The following is a 24,486-nucleotide window of genomic DNA, read 5'->3' on the forward strand; positions in this document are numbered from 1 at the left end:
TCAAGGGTTACTTTCCTCCGTCACACATGGTTCCACCTCTCCCCACTTTCTGCTGTTGGGTGGCTGAGGGGCCATGCCATTTTCGGAATGTCCACTTTCTTGTTCTTTGCTGCCTCTGTGTTAGTCCAGGGGGGGTGTGGTCCGGGGGTGGCTTTGGGGTGGTGGCGGTGGGTGTTGTGGTCCTCTTGGGTCTCCGAGCTGCATGATCAGTAGCTCCATGACATGTGTTGGTCTTCAGATGTAGCTCTGGGCTGGGCTCCCTTTTATACTGCAGGTAATCATCCTGCTTTACGCCAGTAAAAGGCAGGTGTCAAATCCCTGCTGCTAACGCACGTTATCGCCTGTTTTTGGATCGCACAACAGATCTGGCTGGCCGTTGAGAATATCGCGAAGTGGTGTTTTCCTGTGTTTTTGCACAGGAAAGCCTACTCTGCATATCATTAGTGTTAGTTGTCGCTCTCATCCGTGGCAATGTTTTTCACGGAAGCTTTCGCTGGAAAACTGGCAATATCAGCAGTTTGCACCAACTTGAGAATGGGGTGATAATTCTTTCGCCAATTTTGCTGCGCTAAAGTGCTGATATCTCGGCGATAAGTCCTTGAGAATATGCCCCTTAGAGTCCTGCATTAAAGTAAATACAGACAAAAAGGGGATACAAATTATTTGCTTAAATGTCAGGCAAGAACATGGTAGTATTTATGGATTAGGATATAACTGCTGGAAGGAAAGGTGTGTTCTTTTGTGGAGCTGAACTATTGGTAATGCAAACTTCATTAAAGTTCACCTATTTACTGTATATTCTGTGAACTCCAATCACACAATCAAATGCAGGAGTCGCTCAGGAGATGGATCTAGCATTTGTATCCATTTTAGATCAAATACTAAACTGTGTCAGGTCCCTACAGGATAAACACAAAACCTAAAAAGATAGGAGTCACTATCTGTAGTAGTAATTCCTGTCTCTTAATGGACATTATGAAGAAAAGAAGATAGGCTTATGTTAAAAGGAAAACATGCCAAGAAGAAGAGTTATACAAAATAGAGCAAGGCATTGCATCAACAAAAAATACTGCGCAGTACTGTGCTAGAGAAAGAGAGCAGTGCAGAGCCATATTTACAAAATGTGACCTGCTGCTGCTCTTTTCCCTGGGGTAGGCGCACAAACAAACATGACGTTGTGCATAGACTTCATACTGGATGGGCACTCTTCCAGTACAAAACCATACCCTTAGACAATTTTTAACATTTCACTTAGTGGATGTGTACTATCCAGTGCAGCACACTTGCAAACTAAAATGACGTTTAGAAACGTTAATACATTTCTCTGACATTGCACCTGCCTCATGTAGCCATTCTTTTTATTTTGCAAATTAGACCTGCCAATCTTTTTAAGAGCTGGCATTGTGTCAAAAACCATGGGTGGTAGGGTTGGAATGCCCTAGTACAGACCCATGGAACGACCCTTGACACAAAGTAGAGCTAAGCTTTAGGGTGTGATGGGCCTCACAGCCAACATTCATGAATGATCACTTAGTACTATATATTTCAATTAATTAATACTTTTTAGCAAAGCTGATCATTGCTACAGTGACGTTGCTAAACCATTGTAAGTGGTATCACAAATGTTATTGGACAGTTGGCTTACAGATTTACATTGTTTTTCAGTATGATGATGGGTGAAATGACACAATGTATCAGTGATACTTGTAGTAGACAGTCCACTTCATGATTTCTTAAGGAGAAGCCGCACAGCACAGCGACTCCCCCTCTCCCAGCCCTGGTAAATAACAAAATGTCCTTTCCTAGCAATTTAGTCAAATGGCAAGGAAAAAACAACTCGGTTATTGTGGATAATACCTTTGTTCTACACACCAATAACTGTCAGCAGGGGTCACCTCAAGTAAAATGCCATTTCAAACCAAAAAAACATTACTGTCTGTTCGTCTAATTATAATGCAGCACCAATCTAATGCATAATTGCATGATAACAATGTAAGACTGGATGGATAGAAAGCAAGCCTTCGTCTGTTTCTTTCTTGTCGCCATCAGAAACACATCAAATGACAGAAATGTGGCTTTTAGAGAGATCGCTCCTGATACAGAGAGTCCTCTGTTACTGTCAACTTTAGTCCTGTGACAAAGAGGAGTTTAGTATCAGCAGAGGTGTCTTCATAATGCCATGAATAACTCTCAGCGGGTCTTATCTGCTTTGTTGAGAATAAAAGATAAAAAGGCGTTATATCCTTTTTGAATGTATTTTGTGAAACAGGCACATTACACAGAATGTTCTTTATTTGAAAAAAGTATACTTGATTTGTCTACAGCCCAGACTTTTTGATTTGGTTTACCTACAACAACACTGTTCTACAGGTTTTCGAGGGGTGTGTGGTTTGTGCTTGTAAGGGGTGTGCTATGAATAGGGGCATTGCTTACAAATGATACAGCTAAGAAAACCATTTTTTCTCATTCTCTATCAAAAGTGTTGACTGTCTTATTTGGGGCCCAATCAAGATAGACCTGCATTTTATGGGTGCAAATTATACACCTACTAATTAACCATATCGCGGGTGCTGAAAGAAGCGGGTGTGAAGTTTGCTCCGTATTACTGGCCTTATTTATGAGGAATTGGTGTAGGACAGTGCTGCAAATCTTCTTGCCATGCTGCCCTACACCAATGTGAAAGGGTAGGAATGCACCGTATTCATGAAATATGGTGCATTTTTTGTCTTTCCCCCCGGCACTGGTGCACAATTTGCTGCCTAGCTCCAACGTAGGCAACTGGTGCAAGCAGGATTGTTTTTGTGCAAGATTGGGCACCTTCCTGCACAAATACAATCCTAAGAGGTGTTTTCCTCATTCTAAGTATGCTGCAGAATTCAGAACACATGGAAAGAGATATAAACGAGGATAAATACAAATATTTTTCATTACTCCGGCTCTGGGGAGGCATAAGCTTTTGCTGCTGCCCCAGGTTTACGTGATTAAGTAAATCTGGGGCAACGTCAAAGTCTATGAGTGTTGCATGGGAACACTCACTGCAACGCCCATGGGTCGCCTTCCTGACGGAGAGTAAGGGAAGGGAGTGACTTGCGCTGCTTTGTCTTTCTCCATATCAATGAGGCCATGCAAGCAACTTCATGGAAATAATTGAGTGGTTTGGCTGCCAAACCATAAAAAAGTGACACTACGGCAGCGCAAGCCTGTCATAAATAAGCCCCTACATGTATGACACATTGTTGACTGGAGAATAAAGCACCAATTGCATACTTTGTCTCCATTCCATTATGGGCAAACAGACTGAAATAGTTATTTGCTCCAGAAATTGTGAGCAACAATCTGGGTTTAATCCGGTTCGGTCTCAATCAGGACTTGAAATGATGTTAGCACCATTGCTATCACCAATGTACATCTTGTTGTGTTTGATGACTAAGTTACATTTCCTGAAAATTGGCTATGTATATATATGACCAATGCCATCTACATTACATCTTTAAATAGGGTAATGTTCATCTAATATGGAGAGTATATTCTATCTCCTTTCTTCTCACTTTTTCATGCTTCACCTTTTTCCTTATCTGTTTTTTCTTTTCTTTGTTTCTTTTTGTTTCTTTTGCTCTGGTCAATAGAAACGTTGTATTAACTATGCGATTCTCAATTTCTAATGATAGCAATATTTCTAAAGTATTGCAAGTTACGTTCTATTTCTCAAATGCGTATCGATTTTAAAATAAATGATTATTGCCATGTTATTTAATTTACTGCCTGATAAATCTTAATATTTTTTTATTCGCACTTAAAAAATAAATAGGGTAGTGTAGATCATACTAGGAGAACTTGGCTTTTAAAGATTACAGAGACACACTAAAGGGCCACATTTATGCGATCATATAAATGTGTCCATTCTATCTCCCACACGTATTTATTACTACAATGTAGGCATAAACACGGAGTGGGGAGAAATATATATATGAGATCCTATAAGCAGCCAAAATTCTTTTCCAAGTTGTCACTGCCTGAATTTTTTATTCTGTTATGTTCCTTGACATACGCACCAGTGAACGAACATGCCATTTTCAAGTCCATTGGTTGTGTTCCTTGGTTTTGTTTACCTCCTCCATCAGAGCAAACATTGTTGCTATAGAGGTGATACAAAGCATATCCCCACCCACAGAGGAGGGTTATTACTGTTCCTTCTCCAAGTTATATGTGCTATACATGGGATTAAGTACCCCCTGTTATACAATATAAGGACATTGCAAGTCACTAAGGAGTTCCTTTATGAGGGTGTGGAACTCTGAGGTGACTTGCAATATCCTTATCATGTACATCAGAGAGTGCTTTAATACATGGATTTAGCATCACCTTTCCCACAAACCACTTAAATCCTTTGTCCATAACTCTTTCATAAGAAAGAGCCAGCATGTTTTTAAACATGAAGAGTGAAGAGTAAAAACAGAATCTCTAGTGCAGAAATATACTGAAAGCTTTTAACTTTTCTATAACTGGCTTAGGAATGCAAAGAATGAATATGTTGCCATACATTTCCCCTTTATGCCTGTTATAGTACAGCTATAAAACAAAGCAGAAGAAAGAAAAGCCACCTTTTATATTTGTCCTTTAAACAATTGCTTTCAATAATGCTCCCCTACCTGAACTGCCTTTCTTCTCACTGCTGGCTCTGGCAGCAGACATTAAAATACCAAACTTGACTGTAATAAGGTATTGCAGTTGAGTTCTGACGTTATCATCGGGATTGGGTGCATCACAAGTCGCTGGTTTAATAGAGACGTTATAGACAAGATTTTCATACAGAGATTGTAAAATCCCATGTATTACAGTCAGCCTACAGTCAGGTGGGGCTCAAACAAGCAAAGTCAAAAAGACCACAGCATTTTAAATAGAAGTAAATAAAAACAACAGATAGCATCTAGATAATGACATTAAGATGTTGTATGTTATAATTAAAATGGGTTATAGATTCCACCCCACCGGCGTAATTAGCAGAGTTTAGGCCACTCTGCTTTACACTTGTAATGTGGAGTTCCAGCCAATTCCACCAACCGCCATGTGGCAGAGTTTTTTCTTATGCATGGCTTGAAAACAGTATCAATCAATCAATCAATCAATCAATCAATCAATCACTTTATTCGGGTTTTGCATAAAACCATAAAAGTAGTCTAAAACAATACATATACAGATAAGTAACAAGAGTGGCAGCTCGTACTTTGAGGGATACATTTTAGGCGACGAATACATAGAACACATTAAGATCAAATTTAAGAAAAAAAAGGCCTTAGGAACACCTAAAAATCTCTTTGGGCCATGAACAATTAGTCTCAACAGGTTCTAAGTCTCAATGCTGATTTAAAAAAACTAAGAACAGATAAACTAATGTCGCCAGATAGCATTTGTAAAAATATAAAAGCTGGACGCACTTGCCTAAAATCCAGTCATTTTCAGGGTTGGAATAATAAAACATTTCTGTGGAATCTTATAAAAAATACAAAACATTAAAAAATTAAGCATGTCTGGTGGAGACTTACAGTGGCAGCCACAGGACTCTAAGCTCAGGCCTCTACTACACCCATGCGACTGAGCCAGCAAAAGATGGAAGAGGTCAAAGCGAAACCTAGTAGTAAAAAGCGATCATGGGTACTAAAAGGCCCTAATAGATATGGCTCGGTAGATTGTACGGTTTTCAGAATAACAAACCTACGGATGCTAGGTTCCTCAACTTGCACCCTTCCCTTTCTACAATTCCCTGAGTAAAAAAGGTCTCCTTAACCCAGCCCAGGTCTTTTTTGAGCACAGATTCTGGGCTGGAGAATAGTTCTACTCTTCCCAACCACGATGTAGGTAAGCCTCAGGATATAATGGGCATGATCTAGACCCATACACTCTTTTAAGAATTGATTTACTTAGGGTCGGTTTCTCGTGCAACCATAACTTCAGCCACAATAAAAGAGGCCGAAGGGCCAACAGATCTGACAAATAAGGGACCCCCAGCTCCTCATGACCCATATAACTTGAGGTACCCTGCGGCACACACAGAAGACGTTTAAGAAAAGTATTTTCAACCACTTGTAATTCATCCATGGTGATGCTTCCCCAAATTTCGCTTCCATAGGAAACTTTGCCTGCTATATCTGCAAAAGTGCCGCAATCAGTGGCCTACCCAGTTTAGATGCAAAAAGAAAAACAGCAGTGTTAGCGCATACTAAATCTCCCTTGTTACTCCGGTTTAAAGGCCCCCATTTCATTTTATCATCTATCATAACCCTAAGGTAGGATAAAACCTCTCTGGGGGTAACCAGGACAGCACCAACCCTAAACTGGTACTGCTTTTTTGTCCGGGGTCCCATTTGCATCACGTAAGATTTGGAGTCGTTAATAGACATATCCAAATCTTCCATGAAAGGAGAAAAAAAGGTAAGCAGGGATTGTAACCCTCTGGCTGTGCTGGCCATGACAACTCCGTCGTCTGCGTACAGCAAAGCCGCATTACTTCAAAATCTTCTTTGTTAGTGGGGCAGTACACAGAGCTAGCTCAGTATCACAGTGGGTTTGTAAAGAGTCATAAAATGACTCCGGAGTTATCTGGGCACGCTTTAACCTTCTTCCTACATCCATTACTTTCATTATCCCACTCTTCTTCCTCCCTGGGAGGAGACCAGGGAAGGTCGACTGATATGCACACTTAGGGGATTGTGGTCACTGTAAATAAGCACACAAAGGGGATTGTGATCACTGTAAATAAACAGTAAGTTGGTGAGTGTGGCTTGAACTCACACAGCTAAATTACAGCATGAGCAGCACAATGTGCCTATTTCTGCCCATTCGTGGATTTCTTCTGAATCTTGCTCCCTTTTTTTGTAACTCCATGGAATTCCACAGTGAAACTCCACAAGTTCCGCTCTGGCCTAGTTATAATCTAGGGAGCTGATTCATAAAGGGATTTATGACTGGGAAAATTGCGAGTGCAGAGTTTCCGCACTCTTGGGACAATCAGTGTTCTGAGCACTGCAGCGTGTAAATTCCGACCTGGGAACAAAGATTCTGCTCCGAGTTTGGAGACTCACAGTTGTAACTTTACGAGCCATAAGTCCCTCAGTGAGTCGGGCCCTGTTTTTTTTTTCTTCGCTGGAACTAGAAACAAATGCTATCCTATAAGAATGTCACAAATTATACTGATACTTATCACAAAATACACAAAGTTCATAAAATTGCTTGAGCATTCTAAATCAGACAAAATCCATTAAATTGCTTTGATGATAAACTATAGGTGTGGTTGCATACTAATACAAAGAACGTCACATACAAAGGAAAATGAAGCTAAACATCCATATGTGTTCCAGTCTTCTGCCATTTTCCATGAATTCATTAATCATTGAATCTGGGTGATGAAGCAAACAACAATCCATTTGATTTAAATGAGCCACATTATTCCCAACACTTGGCTGGAGTTTATAGGTTGTATCACTACCTGATCCTATATGTGGCCTTGCTCAAAAGGATTTTCCACTAATGGACAAGTCATATTTTTGCATTTTAACCTGCTCCTCTATAGAAGTATTCAACATGTGACATGCTGTGTGTGAATGTGTGTGTGTGTGCCATTTTTTTGACAGTTCATCTTCTGATAGGTGATATGGATTGCACTTGTTCAATTCCTGGCTTGACAGAATTTCTTTTTTAACAGAAGTAATAATCGCATATCACCTTCTGGGATAGCCCCAAAACCGCCCTGATCGCAACAACCACACTGATTGCAGGCACGGACTACATCAGAACCCTCCTCGACCAGGGAGACACAACGGGCCTGATTCACAGAACTAATTTAAGACAAAATCCTAAACTTACTACTTTTGGTATTCACAGAAGTTAGGATTTTATCTTAAGTTTGTCTTAAGATAGACTTAAGACAGACTTAAGACAAAATCCTAACTTCTGTGAATACCAAAAGTAGTAAGTTTAGGATTTTATCTTAAGTTAGTTCTGTGAATCGGGCCCTACGGCCCTAAACCTTCTCGACCTCTCAGCAGCGTTTGATACTGAATTTCATGTTAGAAAAAAAGAATAACTTTTGTATTGTCTCAAATCTGCAACAGAAATCACAGTGTTCACAATGCTGCGCCAACTGGCGCCAGGGCAATACATACACGGGCATTATATACAGGGTAAATGAAAAAGAAGAAAAAGGTAAGTCCATTAGTTCCAGGGAGGTAGAAAAAAACATAAAGCATTAACATTAGGCGTTAAAACACATTATTCCTGACGTCAGCCTCCCCTGCATGGGCATATCACAAACCACAACAGGCATTAACCATGGGCCTAGCACATTAGGCATAACCTTAGCATGGGAAACATTAGGCACCCAAGGAGCAGAGGTCTCATTAGCAGAAACCCCTGGAGCCTCTCGCATGAAGCCTAACAGCAGGGTACATGCTCTACATGGGGTTTTACCCCGGGCCATCAGGACATTAGTTAAGCATAAGTAGAACCATTCCTTGAGAACTCAGGTAACATTTCATTAGGTCGGCCTATATAACAATATTTGTCTTACGCAGATTCATTATAGCCACCGTTCCTAGGATCAGGACCATTAAAACACATGAACTCCAACTAATAGGACCCCTACAAGATAGGAACACTGCTCCCTGCTGCAGGGTAGGGTATCAAGAACTCTCCCCTATCCAGGGGTTAATATTATGCCCCAAAACAGCACAAGGGTCACAGGGTACTTCAGGGGTCTAAAACAGTGGTAATTGGAGCAGTCTACGGCCAGTCCAGCGTTGGGATATACAATTGCCCACTTACTGAGTTCCTCGGCCCGACTGGCCCATCAGGGGTTTAACCAGGTCCTACCGAGCCCAACTGCTGACTCCTGCGGGGAAGGCCAGTCGCGGTGCTGCCTCTCTCTTCAGCTGAGGCTCCTTGGCAAACCACGCCCTCCCCCAGGGTTGGTTCTTGTGTTGTCAGCCCTCCGGTGAGGCCTTTGTGGCCTAATTCTGCTTAGGGGCACAGCGCGGGCCGTTCGGGGAGCCCCGCACCGGTGAAAGAGCTGGTCCCAGGCCTGCAACAGAAGGAGCGGGCTCGTGCTCGTCTTCGAGCCCCCTCACGATGGACTTGCCGGTCCTGGGGCTTCCTTGGCTTCTCCCGGCGTCGGGCCCAATCAGAGGCGGCTCCTGCGAGGTGTGGCGCCGGCCACCAATCACAACGCAGCCGGCGAGGGGGTGCGGCTGAGGAGGTCAAAGGCCGAACAGCAATAGCACGTGAGGAGGGTGTTCCCAGCCTCCCAGGCCTAGCGCGACCAAGGGGGATCCCGTAGCGGCCCTCCCTAGGCCTCGGGGCGGGGAGTAGCGAGACAGGCGCCTGGGCCACGGCGGTGATTTTTGGGCCCTAGGCGCACCTTGCAGCAGCGCCATTACAGCAACCTGCAGGGTCAGTGACGGAGACAGGCGGTTTTTCAAAGGGCCTGCAGATGAGCCCTGGGCTGCAGCGGTGAATCGGGCAGGCAGCGCTTCACAGACACAGCTCTTTGGGGGCACACAGAGGAGACCTGGGCGGCGGCGGTGAATCAGGCATGCAGCGCTTCGTAGGCAACAACAGTTTCCAGAGCCACAGCGCAGGGAGGGGCACAGCAGGAGAGCGCTTTGGAAGAACAGCGCCTAACAGGTACAGCGCTTTAGAAATAGAAGTTCAGGAAGTCCAGGGCAAGGCAGCTTAGGCAGGACAACGTTCACTGGGTCACAGCGCTAGGAAGGGGCACAGCGCTCCTCACAGACCCAGGGGCAGAAGGCACAAGGCAGGCTCTGGTAGCTGCACAGCGCTCGAGAATGATAGCGCTTTTAGACTCAAACAGCGCTTTGGGATGATAGCGCTTGGGGGGGCAGACAGACCCACCAGCAAGCCCCAGGGGCCCCAGGGGCCACAGGGTAACGCTCCTTACCTCCTGGGGGGTCCAAACCAGGCCCAATATAGCGCTCTCCTCTTCAGGAGCTCTCAGGTGTAGCGCTTGTGTGGCGCAAGGGCCCAGCAGCCTCAGGGACCTAGGATGGCGCTCCTTCTTTAGGGGACAGGTAGCAGAGCAGCAGGCACTACTGGGCCAGGTCAGCAGTCAGTGGGTACTCATCAAGACAGGGCGGTAGGGTTTAACCATCCTCCACTGTAGCGTGGCACTCCTCCTGTACAGCCGCCTGTACTCCTGCAGTGGGGCTTCCACTAGCCCTGGGGACAGCAGAGGGGTTTTAGTTGGGTGCAGGGTCCCGCACACAGGCCCAAGTGGCGGTACCCCCTGACAGCAGGTCCCCTCATGTTCATGTCCCTGCTCTGTCTCAATACATGGTGGCACAGCCCCCTTACTTATAGGCCCCTCACCCCACCTTCCAGGCAGTGCCAGAAGCTTCTAGAAACCTCTGGGGAACTGGTTCTAACTGGATCAGGGGGAGGAGTAGAGCACCCTGGGTCCAGGCTTTCCCTCCAAATGCTGGAATGGCTGGGTACCAAACAACTAGACCACTAACCCACTGCAGTCAGGTGGCACAACACACAGCCATGACATCCATTTTAAAAGCGTAATTTCAGTAAGGTGCATGTTTACAATAGGGGTATTACAGGTGCGCGCACCATTGCATCACATTACTCTTGACATCTCACTCCATACATGGCCTACACATTTCTTCACCATGGGGGAGACGTCCTAAAACAGGGGGGGAAAGCGAAACATTTTGGGGAAAAGGACCAAGTCCAACATTTTACCACACCCTTATCCAGAGACTTCATTACATTGGACTCCAAGGGGATACCCTCAAATGGATCGCCTGCTTCCTCACTGTAAGAAGCCAGAGAATCCACCTACACCTTTATCCTTCTAAACTAAGAATATTACATGCAGCATCCCTCAAGGCTCGTCCCTCAGCCCGTCACTGTTCAATACTGTGAAGAAGAAGGTGCTCATACACATTAGGTTAGCTTCTTTATTGAGATGAGGGTATACAAGATCCCATCCACAGCAGACATCAGCATCAACTGTCTCTTAGATTCAGTAAAGCATTACATCACTTACATTCCAGATTCTACACTAACACTCTAATAACCACAGAAGAAAGAAGCTAACCAAATGCACATAAGATATGAAGAATATAAAAAAGAAGGATACCACAAATACCTACATGAACCCCTTGGCTAACATCTCCAGAACCCCTGGACTAAGCATCATATCCTACGCCGAGGACAAATAGCTAATTCTCTCACTATCAGAAGCCCCTTTACCATGAGTGCTAATTTCTGAAGATGCATGCCAAGTGTCACCAACTGGATTAAGGACAACTGCCTAAAGCTCAGCGCTGACAAGACGGAAGTACTGATCTTCGGTAACAACACCTCCCCATGGAACGACTCCTGGTGGCCTTCCATACTAGGAACTTCATCCACTCCGACAAACCAGGCCCGCATTCTAGGCATACTCCTGGACAGCAAGCTCACCATGAAGAGCCAGATCTATGCAGTATTTTCTACCTGCTCTCTCATGCTTCACATGCTCCGTAAGATCTTTAAATGGTACCCCGTCAACACCAGATGAACTGTTACTCTCGCCCAAGTCACCAGCTGACTGAACTACAGCAACACACTCAACGTAGGAATCACCTTGCACCTCCGGAAGTGATTGCTGATCATACAGATATTTAGCCTCCAGACTCAGCCTCAACCTGCCCAAGTGGCCCCACATCACCGCCCCATCTCAAGAAGCTCCACTGGCTCCCCATCCAGAAGAGATGCCAATTCAAGATGCTGACCCGCACTTACAAAGCCCTCCACAACCTATGATCCACATACATCATTAACCCCCTGACTTTCAACTAATCCTCCAGACACATGCACTCCACCTCCCTCTCCCTCACTTACACACCCTGCATCTGCCAAAGCAACAGTGAAGGATGCTCCTGCTCCTATCTCGCAGCATAGTCCTGGAATGACCACCCCCTTCACCTCCGAACCTCATCCTCTCTGCTGGAATTCAGTAACAGACACTTAATATCTGTCTGTTTTAAATGATCCCTCTCTAACAGCAGGGTTTTCGTAGCGCCTGGATTTCCTCACAGGTGATTAGCCATGATACATAAGTCTGGTTGATTGATTTATTGATTGATTGATTGATTATAACTAAGGTATAAGTCAGATCCAATACGTGGTATTGAACTAGTTATAGAAAACCTGCTGCTTGACTGCTAAAAATCTTAGGGACCTATTAACATCTGAATTTTGTACTATGTTTAGTAGTAGTCCAAAAGCACTACAGCAGTTCTATAAAATACAATGCACAAACCTATCTCCACCTACCCTATCTTTTCTAAGGGGAGGAGATCATCACACATGTAAATGTATTACTTAGTATTAAATGTTAGAGAGACCAGAAGGAGTGTCTGGAAAAATGGACATACTTCTAAATCGGTGGGGTTTAAGGAGGAGTCAGGAGGGCATTAGAGCGGGTTAGGGAGGTGTTTTGGGAGGGACATGCAAACACCCATAAAAGAGTAAGCGATTGCTATTCACAAACAGTACTCTTAAAGTTACTTTAGCGAAAAAGGTCCCAAAACAGGAGTAAATTACTCCAGCTCAGAGCTGGAGTAAGTCCAGCAACACACATGGCCAACTATTGGTCCAGCCATAGAAAATATTCAAGGTAGGGAATTAAAATAAACCCAATTGGTACTTTTTTTAAAATTAAATTACATTATTTAAAATAGTTAGAATATAAATAAATAAACAATAATTCTTATGCATGAATAAAGCAAAATATTTCAATAACCTTTTTTTATTTACAAAGTAATGTAACCTTTATTTTAATTAAAATATCATTAAATTACTTTCAGCTATTTTGATACATCAATTTGAATAGTTATTAATGTATAATATTTTTTGTAACTTTAGGTGGGAATGTATTCCTTAAGTTGAATTTCAGAAATTTGTTTTTTACTTTAATTTAACATATTTAAAATAATTAAAGGTTTAATATGAAATTAAGGTAATATTGCTGCAGCAATTATTTGCTTTTGCTCCACATTTAAAATAAATATATAAAATTAAGTTACATTAATGGTTAACATATACATATTTTTACACATTTTTTTTAAATCAAATTTTTTTACAGCATTTATTCCCCTCCAGTAACCCCCCCCCCCGCACAGGACAATTTAACACACATACCGACATATGGAGATATTATATACATACAGATACTGTATAATGCAACATCAAAACAAAAAGGAAAGAATGTGAAAAGAAAGAAAAGAGGGACCTATGGAGCCTTCAAAAAAACTTCTAAAAAAGACTAAAAAAGCGGGATATACCAAAAAAGCAACATGAGAGAAAAAGAAAAGAAAAGGGAAAGACATGGAACCAAAAAGGAGAGACAAGAGAAAAATAATCCCTATAAGGATAGAGACAGGACACAATCCCAAAACCTTGTCCCTTACTCTCAGCCTATGACCTCTCTGTCCTATCCTTCTACTGTACAATCGGGTTCCAGATACGCAAACCTAGTGCTTTTCCCTTTTTCCCCTTTCTAGCGTATATCGCCTTTTCCAAATTATGGATGTGCAACAACCTTGCCATCCATTGCTGCATGTTGGGTGGGAGCCTATCACGCCATGCCGAGGCGATACATAAACGAAGCACCGCCATAGCTACATACAGAAAATATTCAAATTGCGGTTGTACTATGCCCTGCCCCACCCCTAATAAAATCACATCCAATGTTAATTTAGTTTTACAGTTCAGAGATTTGTCCAAAAACGCTTCGATAGCTCCTATCAAGGGGTGCATGTTCGGGCACTCAGCAAATATGTGCGTTATATCTCCTTTTGTACTATCACACCGTGGGCAGGTAATCCCCTGTGTACCCCCCACTGTGCAATTCTAGCTGGCGTACAGTATAGCTTGTAGAGGATTTTATAGTGTTGGGCTTGTAGAGCTGCCGAACAAAGAACCTCCTGGGCTAACTGTAATGATTTCCCAAACACCCACTGTGAAACCCCTAATTTATTCATCCATTTTAATTCAACCTTTTCTAGGTCATCTTCTCTATTCACTATGAGTTCCGCATACAGTCTTTTAATCGAACACCCGTGTCCCCCCTCAATAATTTGTAATATTGCATTATCCTCAAACCCTCGAGATCCTCCTCTCTTACTAGCTAGGTAGGAAGCTTCTCGTCTGCAGATACTTGAAGAAGCTTCTTGAGCTAATGCCATATTCCCGTTGTATTTCCGCGAATTGGCGCACTCCTGTCAGACCTAGCAGGTCTCCTATTTTTTTTACTCCAAGTCGACCCCATTCCTTAAATGTTGCATCCGCAAAGATCTCTTGCTGTATTGTAGGATTATTACATAGTCTAGTGTATGCGTTAAATCTTCCCAGGCCAAAACCTTTGCTAAACGCCTTCCAAACCCGATATGCCGCCTCTACTGTTTTAAAACTCGTTCTCTTAAAATAGCTCGGCTCAGTATATTTCAAAAAAACATTCTCAACCTCCTCTCCTAGAATTAATCCATATATAGATGTTGATCCCACTTGTGTTACTGCTTCCATCTTTGCTCCGCCCATGAGGCCTGTCATTTGCTGTAATGCTGCTGCCCAATAGTATAATCTCAGGTCTGATACTGCCCATCCCCCCTATCCCTTGGTAGTGACATAAATCTTATTGCTCTTCTTGTTTTACCCTCTGACCAAACAAAACGTTTAATCATGTGCTCTATTGTAATAAACCATATACCATTAAAAAACAGAGGAATCGTTCTAAATAAACATAAAAATGTTGGCAATAGATTCATTTTAACGAAGTTTACACTACCTACTATTGACATATGCAGATTATGCACCCTATCCAAATCTTTCTTTGCTTTCTTAATTATTGGGTCTATATTTATTTCCACCAGCCTGTCTATATCTGCTGTGATAACCACACCCAAATAAACCCCAGCCGCCACCACCCGTGAATCTGTACATACTGCCTGTGCATTTTTTATAATTTGCGCCTTTGCTTTATTCAATGCATATCCAGCCACCCGCCCGAACTGCTCAGCCTCCTGTTCTATTACCCTAATAGCCTCAGTGGGTGTAGGTGTAATGACCGCGACGTCATCGGCATACGCAAGAACTTTAATCGGACCCATTTTGGTATCCAATGGCCGGATTTGGTTATTTTGCTCTAGTTTATAAATCAGTGGGTCTATATACATTGCGAAAAGTAGAGGGGAGCTCGGGCACCCTTGCCGTGTACCCCGAGTGATTGCGATGGGGGCAGTATGACCTGCGTTCACCCTAATACATGCAGTGGGGCACTTGTACAAGGTCTGAATCGCTTTCACGAACCCTGCTCCAAAACCCCCTCTCCTTAATACGGTCCACAGGAACTCCCATGATACACGATCAAATGCCTTTTCGGCGTCCAGTAACATAGCTACCCTCTACCCCTTGTGCATCAAATAAAGTGATCATCCTCCTAACGTGTTGTGTGGTGCCCCTGTGTGGAATGAACCCATGTTGGTTTATACTGCCCAAATTTCCTATCACTTTAGAAAATCTTGTGGCTAATGCTTTTGAAAAGATCTTCAAGTCCGAGTTTATTAGGGTTATTGGGCGGTATGACCCTGGCTCCGTTGGGGGTTTACCTTTTTTAAGAATTATTATAATGTCCGCCCCTGCCCAACTAGCTGGAATGGATGACCCTGTCTGTGCCTCCCTAATTGTCCTCACTAAGTCCATAATTATAGATGTGAAAAAGACTTTGTAAAATTCCCCCGGGATCAGGTCCGGCCCAGCCGCTTTGCCTGATGGTATACTCAGCATAGCCTCCATAATCTCCTCTGCCCCTAAATGGACGTCCAATAATTCTCTGTCTTCCTCCTGTATCACATTGCTAGGTATATCCTGTAAATATCTCTGTATTTCTTTCTGATCTCTATCCTGCTCCTCCCTATATAGTTTACAATAAAACTCCCTGAAAACTTCCATAATTCCCCCGTGTCTGAGATTAAATTACCACTGCTATCTTTTATTTCTTTAATTTCCTCTTTAGCTACCCTCTGTCTTGTTCATGTTGCTAGCGTTCGACCCACCCTTTCACTATATTCATAACATTTCACCCTCTGTGCTGTGAAAATCTTGGCCGCTTTTATTGCTATACATTCCTCTGCTGCTACTTTAGCCATCATGACCTCCACCAGTCGCTGCTCAACCTCGCGCCCCCCTAAGGTGGCTTGTGCTAACCTCTGCTCTGCTTCCAACAGGGCAGAGCTTAGCTGTTCTGTCCTAACCTTCTCCTTTTTTTGTTTAGTTAAGCTAAAACTGAGTGTCTCGCCCCAAACCCCCGCCTTAAAAGTATCCCAATCGTTCCCTATACTAGTGCTCCCCCTATTGATATCCCAAAACCCATTTATCCATGAGTGCATGTGAGTAACATATTCCTCATCCATCAATAGCTTCCTTTCAAACGTCCACAACCTTGCCTGTCTCCTGGGCCCACTACCCAATATTGTTATGATCAAAGGGTTATGGCCCGTCACGATGTGTGGCAGTCTTTGCACCTGTAGACTAGCTATCAGCGATCCAGAAATAAAAAAATAGTCTAACCGGGGACACTTTTTATGTGGGGCTGAGTAGAAGGTAAAGCCAGCCTCTTCTGGTTTCAATTTCCCCCAAGCCTCCATCAGTGCATTATTACCAGCCATACTTAGAATTGCTCTGCATACCCTCTTTTTCCTTCCTTGATATTGCCCCCTAGAATCCAAACCTAGACCTGACGCACCGTTAATATTAAAGTCCCCTGCTAGAATGATCCTTGGTGCCCAAGTGGCAAGTTCTATATCTAAGAAATCGAACAGTTCTGGGTCATCCTCCGTTGAACCATAAACTGATCCAATTGTGGTCCATTCCTCACCGATCAAACACTTGATCAAGGCCCATCTCCCCATTGATCCTTTAGCTTTTTCCTTGTACTGATATTATATAGTCTTGTTAATATGGCCACCCCCTGGTTTTTGCACCTGGTCTTGAGTATGCTAACAAACACAACTCTAATTGTTCCAGCAAGAAAGGTTTATTGCCCTCTATATGAGTCTCTTGGAGACATATAAAATCTGCATGCAAGTTTTTCAGTAATAGCGCAACCCTTTGCCTTTTCAGCCTGTCATTAAGCCCGCATACATTCAACGTCAATATCTTAACACTCATGCTCATAATGACTCTTTTTTCTTTTCCTCGACTGACCCCCAGAGATTTACCGCTGCCCTACCATGCCTCCCCCTCAGTTGTTTAACGCTAGTCCTAGCCCAGGTTTTTTGTCTGGCCCTAGTTGATTTCGTTTCCTCCTTCACTTCCCTTGTTTGCAACATCCGATCTTCCTGCATTACCTCTCTGTCCTGTTGTGCCCCTATCCTTATTCCATGTCCTGTGCCCCCCCTCCCTTCCACTGTGTCCCTCCCCCCGGCGCCCCCTTCACAGGCAAATAGGTAAATCTTGACCTATGTGTGACTGCTTCCTAGCCCCTAGAGTGTTGCATCCATCCCCCTCCCTACTTTGTCTGATCCAATAGATTCTAGACTGTGCATTTCAACCTTACTAGTGTAGAATGAACATCTTAAGTATCATTTTGACTCTATACATGCAAGCCTTTGGCTATACATCAGTAAGCATTTTGGTTTTAACGTGGTCCTTGTACACCAGGCCTGGTGCCTCCCCGTCTCCTTTTTCCTCATCCAGAAAAGCCTGCGCCTTAACCTCAGAAAAAAACATCCTTGTCTGGCTGTCCAGTAGTACTTTAAGTCTTGCAGGGAACAGGAGATATGCTTCACATCCTATCTTTTGAAAAGGGTCAATCATGTGTCTTAACCTCCACCTCCTCTCCACAGTAACGTGACAGAAGTCTGGGCTTGCAAAAAAAGTTATTCCTTTAAAAGTACGACGGTCCTGAGGTTTAGCTTTGTCCATGACCTCCTGCCTGGCCAAAAAGTTTCCCACAAACACCAACATGGCTCTAGGCCTATCTTTCTGAGACGCACCATATGATTTCTTTTGTGTCAGGGGATACCTATGTGCCCGCTGGACCTCAACATCCCAATTCCAATTCTCAACCTCAGGGAATGCCTCTCTAAGGAGTGCGACCTCGAAGGACCTGGAGTCCTGCTCTTCAACCCCCTCTGGGATGCCCAAGAGCCTGATGTTGTTGCGCCTCTGCCTGTTCTCGAAATCCTTGAGTTTCCACTGCATATCTTCAGTAGTCTTCTCCTGGGCCGCTCTAAACTCCTGCCAGCGTGTCACCTCATCTTCCAGCTTTTCTGTTCTCTCTTCAACTTCTGTTACTCTTCCTGCCATCTCTGCATATAACTTGTTCATTTTACTTAGTGACCCTTGGATTTTCTTATTAGCTTTTTTTTGCTCTTTTGCTCTCTGTTATGGCTGCCCCCTGCATCAGCTTCAGAGTAGCGTAGAGTAGGTCCATTGTGGGAGCTTGATCTTGTGCGCTCTGAGATCTCGTCTGTTGGTCTCTCGAGTCCCCCTCTTCTTGATATAGATTTGATGTGCCGAATAGTCCCATGCCAATTTTTTGAACATTTCTACTTGTGTTGGGCTGATCGGGATTTTCTGCTTATGTCTCTGGCGGCTTCTCTGGTGTTTTCTCTTTTGATTTGAGGAGGCCTGTTGAATTGTATCCTCAGAGACTGGTTGTTCTGGATCCGTATCTGAAGTGTAGCTATCTGATGAGCTCTCATCAGAACCCCCGCTCCCAGACGATGTGCCTGCTTCATCATTCACAGAGAAAAAGCACTCATCATTCGGAGAACCTGGCACAAGCAATCCAGTTTCTGCCGTAGCCTGCGATTCCTGGGCATTCAAACCCTCTTGTGAGCCTCCTTCTTCTAGATCTGCCTCCTCGGCCGATTCTATTCCACCTTCCGCATTCGTAGATCCGGCCATCAGCTTCCCTAATACCCCTGTCTGATTTGAGCCGACTTCCAGTAAGGTCTGAGGCCCTCGGGGTGTACTGGGTGCCGGGAGAGTTTGTCTGCACTCATTATGCACATTCTGCACATTATCACTGCCACCAAGAATGCTCGTTGCAGTCTCTAGCATATCTTGCCCTTCCATGACATTTTTGCTGTGTGGATATCATGTTCAAACAAACTTCTAGCCTTTTCAACGCTTTCCGCACGGCTTACCTTACTGCGCGCATCTGTGCCCCCCTTAGAGGCGGCCACGGTCTCTCCAGTATGCTGCTCTGCTGACTGCTCCTCTTCAAATGATGAAGCTGCCAGCTCTGGCAGATCTGGCAGGGGCGCATCGGAGATCGCCCTGCTCGGCGTTCCCTGCGTGCTGCTCCGGATTGCTTGGGCTGCCGCCTTGGACCACGAGAACCACAGCACTTCCAGGTGCCCCTGAAAATGCCGCTACCAAGGTGGGTTGTCTCAGGATCCTACCCCTTGGTGCTTTAGAGTTTACATCTCTTGGTGTTGACGTCGTTTTCGCATTTCTCCTAGCCGCGGCTGCTGCTTTCTGTTCGGTCTTTAGTTCGGAATCCTTTTCCTTAAGTACTTTACTTTTAGAGGCCGAGTCTGTAGTTGTGCCTGTATTTTTCGCCGCTGCCTGCTTCCTAGTTACAGCATGGGCATCGGGCAGTCTTGATGGATCGGCCGGTACTTTCAAGTCTTTTAACATATCTTTGACTTCTTTCGGTTTTGCACCACGTGGAGGCATCCCAGCACTGACAGCTCTGTTATGAGAGTATTTCCGAGTATCTTTTGTAGTAACCCACGTACTCTGTAGGGCCTTGCAAAAAGTTTTATGATGCAGTAGTGCCAGTATATTAGAAAATATATTTCTCATCCAGCCGATTTTCGGCATTATCTCTGGAAACTGCAGTCATTTTCCTTCTTGTCGGGAGAGGGAGGTTGGAGCGACTTACTCGTGTGACTGGTCCGCGGCCATCTTACTTCCCTGTTACTCATTTTTTTAACTGAATAACCATTTTTACTTTTCCATAGTCTTTACTGTATGGAGATCTTGACTTCCAGGGTAGAGTTTTTCTTATATTTAAGTATAGCATTGAGTATAGCAAACCTTTTATTATACTTTACCATGTGGAGATTTCCACAAAAGGGATGGAGATCTTGCTATAATAAAGGATAGGGAACATTTCTCTATACTTTACCATACAGAGATCTCTGCCCTGACTGCTGAGTCCTGCATGATAATGTATAGGGAAACGTCTGAACGTCCTTGGTAACTACCGTCCCATTTCCCTCCTCCCCTATCTGGGCAAAATCCTGTCACTAACAAGCTCAGCTCATTCATCAAACAGTCCCACTTCTTTGACCCACACCAGGCAGGTTTTAGACCAGCACACTCCATGGAGTCAGTTATGCTGACAGTTATGGATGAGCTTAGGAGGGGGACCGATAAAGGCCTCGCCCAGGCCCTGGTTCTCCTGGACCTGTCTGCCTCTTTTGATACGGTTGCTCAACCATGTCGGCTGTGCTGGGATCCAGTGCCTGGCCTTGCAATGGATCTCCTCTTTCCTCAGCAACCGATCTTAGGCAGTAGGCATTGCCAACTTTTCTGCCCACAAAACTAAACTGAACTCTGGAGTTCCCCATGGTTCCTCCCTCTCGCCCCTTCTTTTTAATTTATATTTATTACCCTTAATTTGGTCTCTGCGTACTAAAATGGTTGAAACCTTCAACTACGCAGATGACCTCTAGCTGGTTTTCAAAATCGATTCCTCCACCTCCTCAGTGCTCAACTTCCAATCCATCATGAGCTTCTTCAGCGAATGGATGTATACTGACCAACTGAAGTTGAACCCTGAAGTTGATTCTCCCTGGAGCTCGCAGGCACCCCACGCCATCACCTCCACAGGCTACATCCTGCTCGGAGACCTAAAATTCCACCTCGAAAACAGCCAAGACCCGACTCCACCACACTCCTCGAGAACCTTGCCAACCTAGGACTGAAACAGCTCGTCAGTACACCCATCCACAAAGTGGGCCACACCCTTGACCCCATCTTCGTGGGAGGATCAAACATCTGCTTCAGTCACACCACCCAGCCACTCTGGACGGACCACCACTCCGTCCATTTCACTTTCAACACCACCACCGCACCCAATCCTGCCCCACGCCCGCCGCAAAGCGACAGGAGTAAGGTCACCAAGGAACACCTGAACGCCACCCTCCTCCAAGACCCCCCCAAGGTCATGACCGACACCTACTCTACAGCCAGGGAATTCCACCGCTGGGTCTCCTGCTGCGCCAACAAGTTGGCACCTCTCCGCTGCACGGCCAAACAACGCCTACTGAGGGATGCCTAGTTCACCACTGAACTCCAAGAAGCCAGACGCTCCTGCAGACGCTTGGAAAAAACCTGGAGGAACCAGAACACCATGAAAGCATGGAAAAACCGCTAGAACACCCTGAAGGACTACCACCAGCGTATAAGGGACACCAAAAGGACCTTCATCAGAGACAAAGTTCAAGACCAACGCATCCAACATCAAGGAACTGTTCAACGTCATTCAGCAGTTCAAAAAACCCACCTGCGAAGCCACTGACATTACACCCTCCCAGGAGCTCTGTGACAAACTCAGCTCCTACTTCCACCTGAAGATCAAGGCCCTCTATGACAACTTCAGCGAGCCAGCAGAAAACAGCACAACACCACCCACCACCGCCGAGAAGCCGACCATCACCTCCTGGGCCCCCGCATCCATCAAGGTCATCTCTTCAACCACGAAGAAGATGCACTCAGGAGCCCCAACGGACCCCTGCCCTCCTCACTTCTTCCACAGGGCTGCTGCTGTCATCGCACCCGAACTAGGACAAACAATCAACTCCTCCCTCATGTCCGGCATCTGTCCAGACGACTGGAAGCGTGCGGAGGTGAAACACCTCCTCAAGAAACCAACGGCTGACCCAACTGACCTGAAGAACTACCGGCCCATCTCTCTCCTCCCCTTTGCAGCCAAAGTTACTAAAAGACTTTTGAAAGCCCAGCTGACCACCTTCATCCAAGAAAACTCCATCCTAGAAGAATCCCAGTCTAGTTTCTGCAGCAACCACAGCACCAAGACTGCCCTCCTCGCTCCCACAGACAACATCCAACTGCTGCTAGACCAGGGACAAACTGCAGCCCTCAGCCTCCTAGACCTCTCCGCAGCCTTTGACACCGTCTCACATCGCAGGCTAGCCACCAGACTCCACAACGTAGGGATACAGGGATCCGCCCTTGACTGCATCCAATCCTTCCTCTCCGGCAGAGCCCAAAGGATCAGATATCCCTCCTTCCTCTCCCCCCACTGACATAATCTGCGGAGTACCCCAAGGATCTTCATTAAGCCTGACGCTCTTCAACATCTACATGGATTCCATCGCCGCCATCATCAGACAGCAGGGGCTTAGCATCGGATCCTACGCGGACGACACCCAACTCATCCTCTCCCTCACCAAGTAATCAGAAATCAAAAGACTGTGCTTCCAGGAAGGAAGGAGAAACGTAGAAGCCTGGATACAGGACAGCTGCCTAAAGCTCAACTCTGAGAAGACCGAGGTCCTCATACTCAGACCCTGCACCTCTGCCTGGGACAACACCTGGTGGCCCTCCGCCCTCGGGAGCCCACCCACCCTGACAGACTACGCTCGGAACCTCTGCATCATCCTCAACTCCTACCTCTCCATGAACCGCCAGATCAACACCGTCGCGTTCACCAGTTTCAACTGCCTCCGCATCCTCCGTAAGACCTTCAAATGGACCCCCCCGACTGCAGAAAGACCGTCACCCACACACTCATAACCAGCAGACTAGACTACGGCAACGCCCTCTTCACCGGAATCAACAAAACTCTTCTACACAAACTGCAAACCATCCAGAACGCCACAGTCAGGCCCGTCCTAGGGACACCGCGCCACGAACATATGACCCAACACTGGCTCGTCGTCGAGAAGAGGGTCACCATCAAACTCCTCACCCACGCCTACAAATCCCTCAACAATACGAGACCCAAATACCTCAACAACTGAGTATGTTTCCTTGTACCCAAGAGGAACCTCTGCTCAGCTGACCTCGCCCTGGCAGATGTTCCCCGCATCCGCAGGAACAGAACCGGGGAGAGAGCTTTTGCCTACATCACAGCCAAAACCTGGAACGAGCTCTCAGTCAACATCAGGCACTCCCCAACCCTCCACATTTACAGGAAGGACCTCAAGACCTGGTTCTTCGACTGACCCGGAGCTGCCCCCCCCCCCCACCCAATGCCTAGAAAGCCTTGCGGGTGAGTATTGCCCTCGATAAACCACTAATTGATTGATTGATATTACCACTTTGGCAGTTGGACCACCATTGCGCCTCTGAACCCACCAGGGAGCTGCATTCCCTGGCAGTCCTGTGATGGTCTGAAGGCCGCAATATGCGTGGTGGTGCCCTGAGGCACCACTAAACCTTTTACGACTTTCCTCACCGCCAGCAATTACATGGAGGTTCTTCCTCCATGTAAATGCAGCTCCCTGTTGTCCCTATTGCCCATGTGCACAGGGGTGAATGCATGGGGGTACATGTTGTGCCCCCCTGTACTTTTTGATCATCAGTTCCTTCACAGGAAGGATTGCACAACATGGTGCATTCCTTCCGGTTCAGGAAAGTGCACTGGGGGTCCTGTGGCAGTGCTGTTTAAGGTTCACATCACTGCTGTGGACGTCACGCCACATGCCAGTCAGACCACAAAATTCCTTATAGTCTGGCGGGCAGGCTGAGGCAACTCTTGGCGTTGCAGGAACGTGGCGGTGGCATGGTGCCCGCTCCTGCACTACCAAAGTCACAATCAGGCCTGTGGGACTTGGCCCTGCTTGCAGGGTCATCCCAGAACTTTTTTGCCTTCCCTGTAGTTTTTTCCTAACATGAAATTGGTGGTCTACAATGAAACACAATAAATATGTATGTTTGGTGTGGTTGTACGGAAAATAATAACTGCTGCTCGATGGTGCACACAGGTTGATTTACACTGTTTTAGAAGTGTCAATTTCCACAGTCGCCAATTTGGTGTGCTTTGTGCCTGCCTGCCTGAGTTGGGGTGGCGGTCTAGTGCTCGAAGTGACTGGTCCACTACGCCTCCCCCACAAACCAGTTGGGACTGGTTTCCCCAGGGAGCCTTCCAGAAGCTTCTGGCCTTTTCCAGTAGGTGGGGTGAGGGGTGTATATATAGAGGAGCTGAGACTACATGTGGTCTGCTGTACTTGGACTTTGACTTGGAGGATACACTCTGCCAGGAGTTACCACCGCAAGGACCTGCATGCTGGCCCATGTGACCATCTGTACCCCTCTGCTGTCCACTGGGCCAAGGAGAAACCTCTACTGGGGTGAAGACTGCTGTGCCAGGAGGAGTGCCACATTATGGGGGTTGACTGTTCCAAGGAACTGCTGTCCTGTGATGATGAGTTACCC

The sequence above is a fragment of the Lissotriton vulgaris genome, chromosome 7 (assembly GCF_964263255.1).
Source record: "Lissotriton vulgaris chromosome 7, aLisVul1.2, whole genome shotgun sequence".
In the NCBI taxonomy this organism is placed as follows: domain Eukaryota; kingdom Metazoa; phylum Chordata; class Amphibia; order Caudata; family Salamandridae; genus Lissotriton; species Lissotriton vulgaris.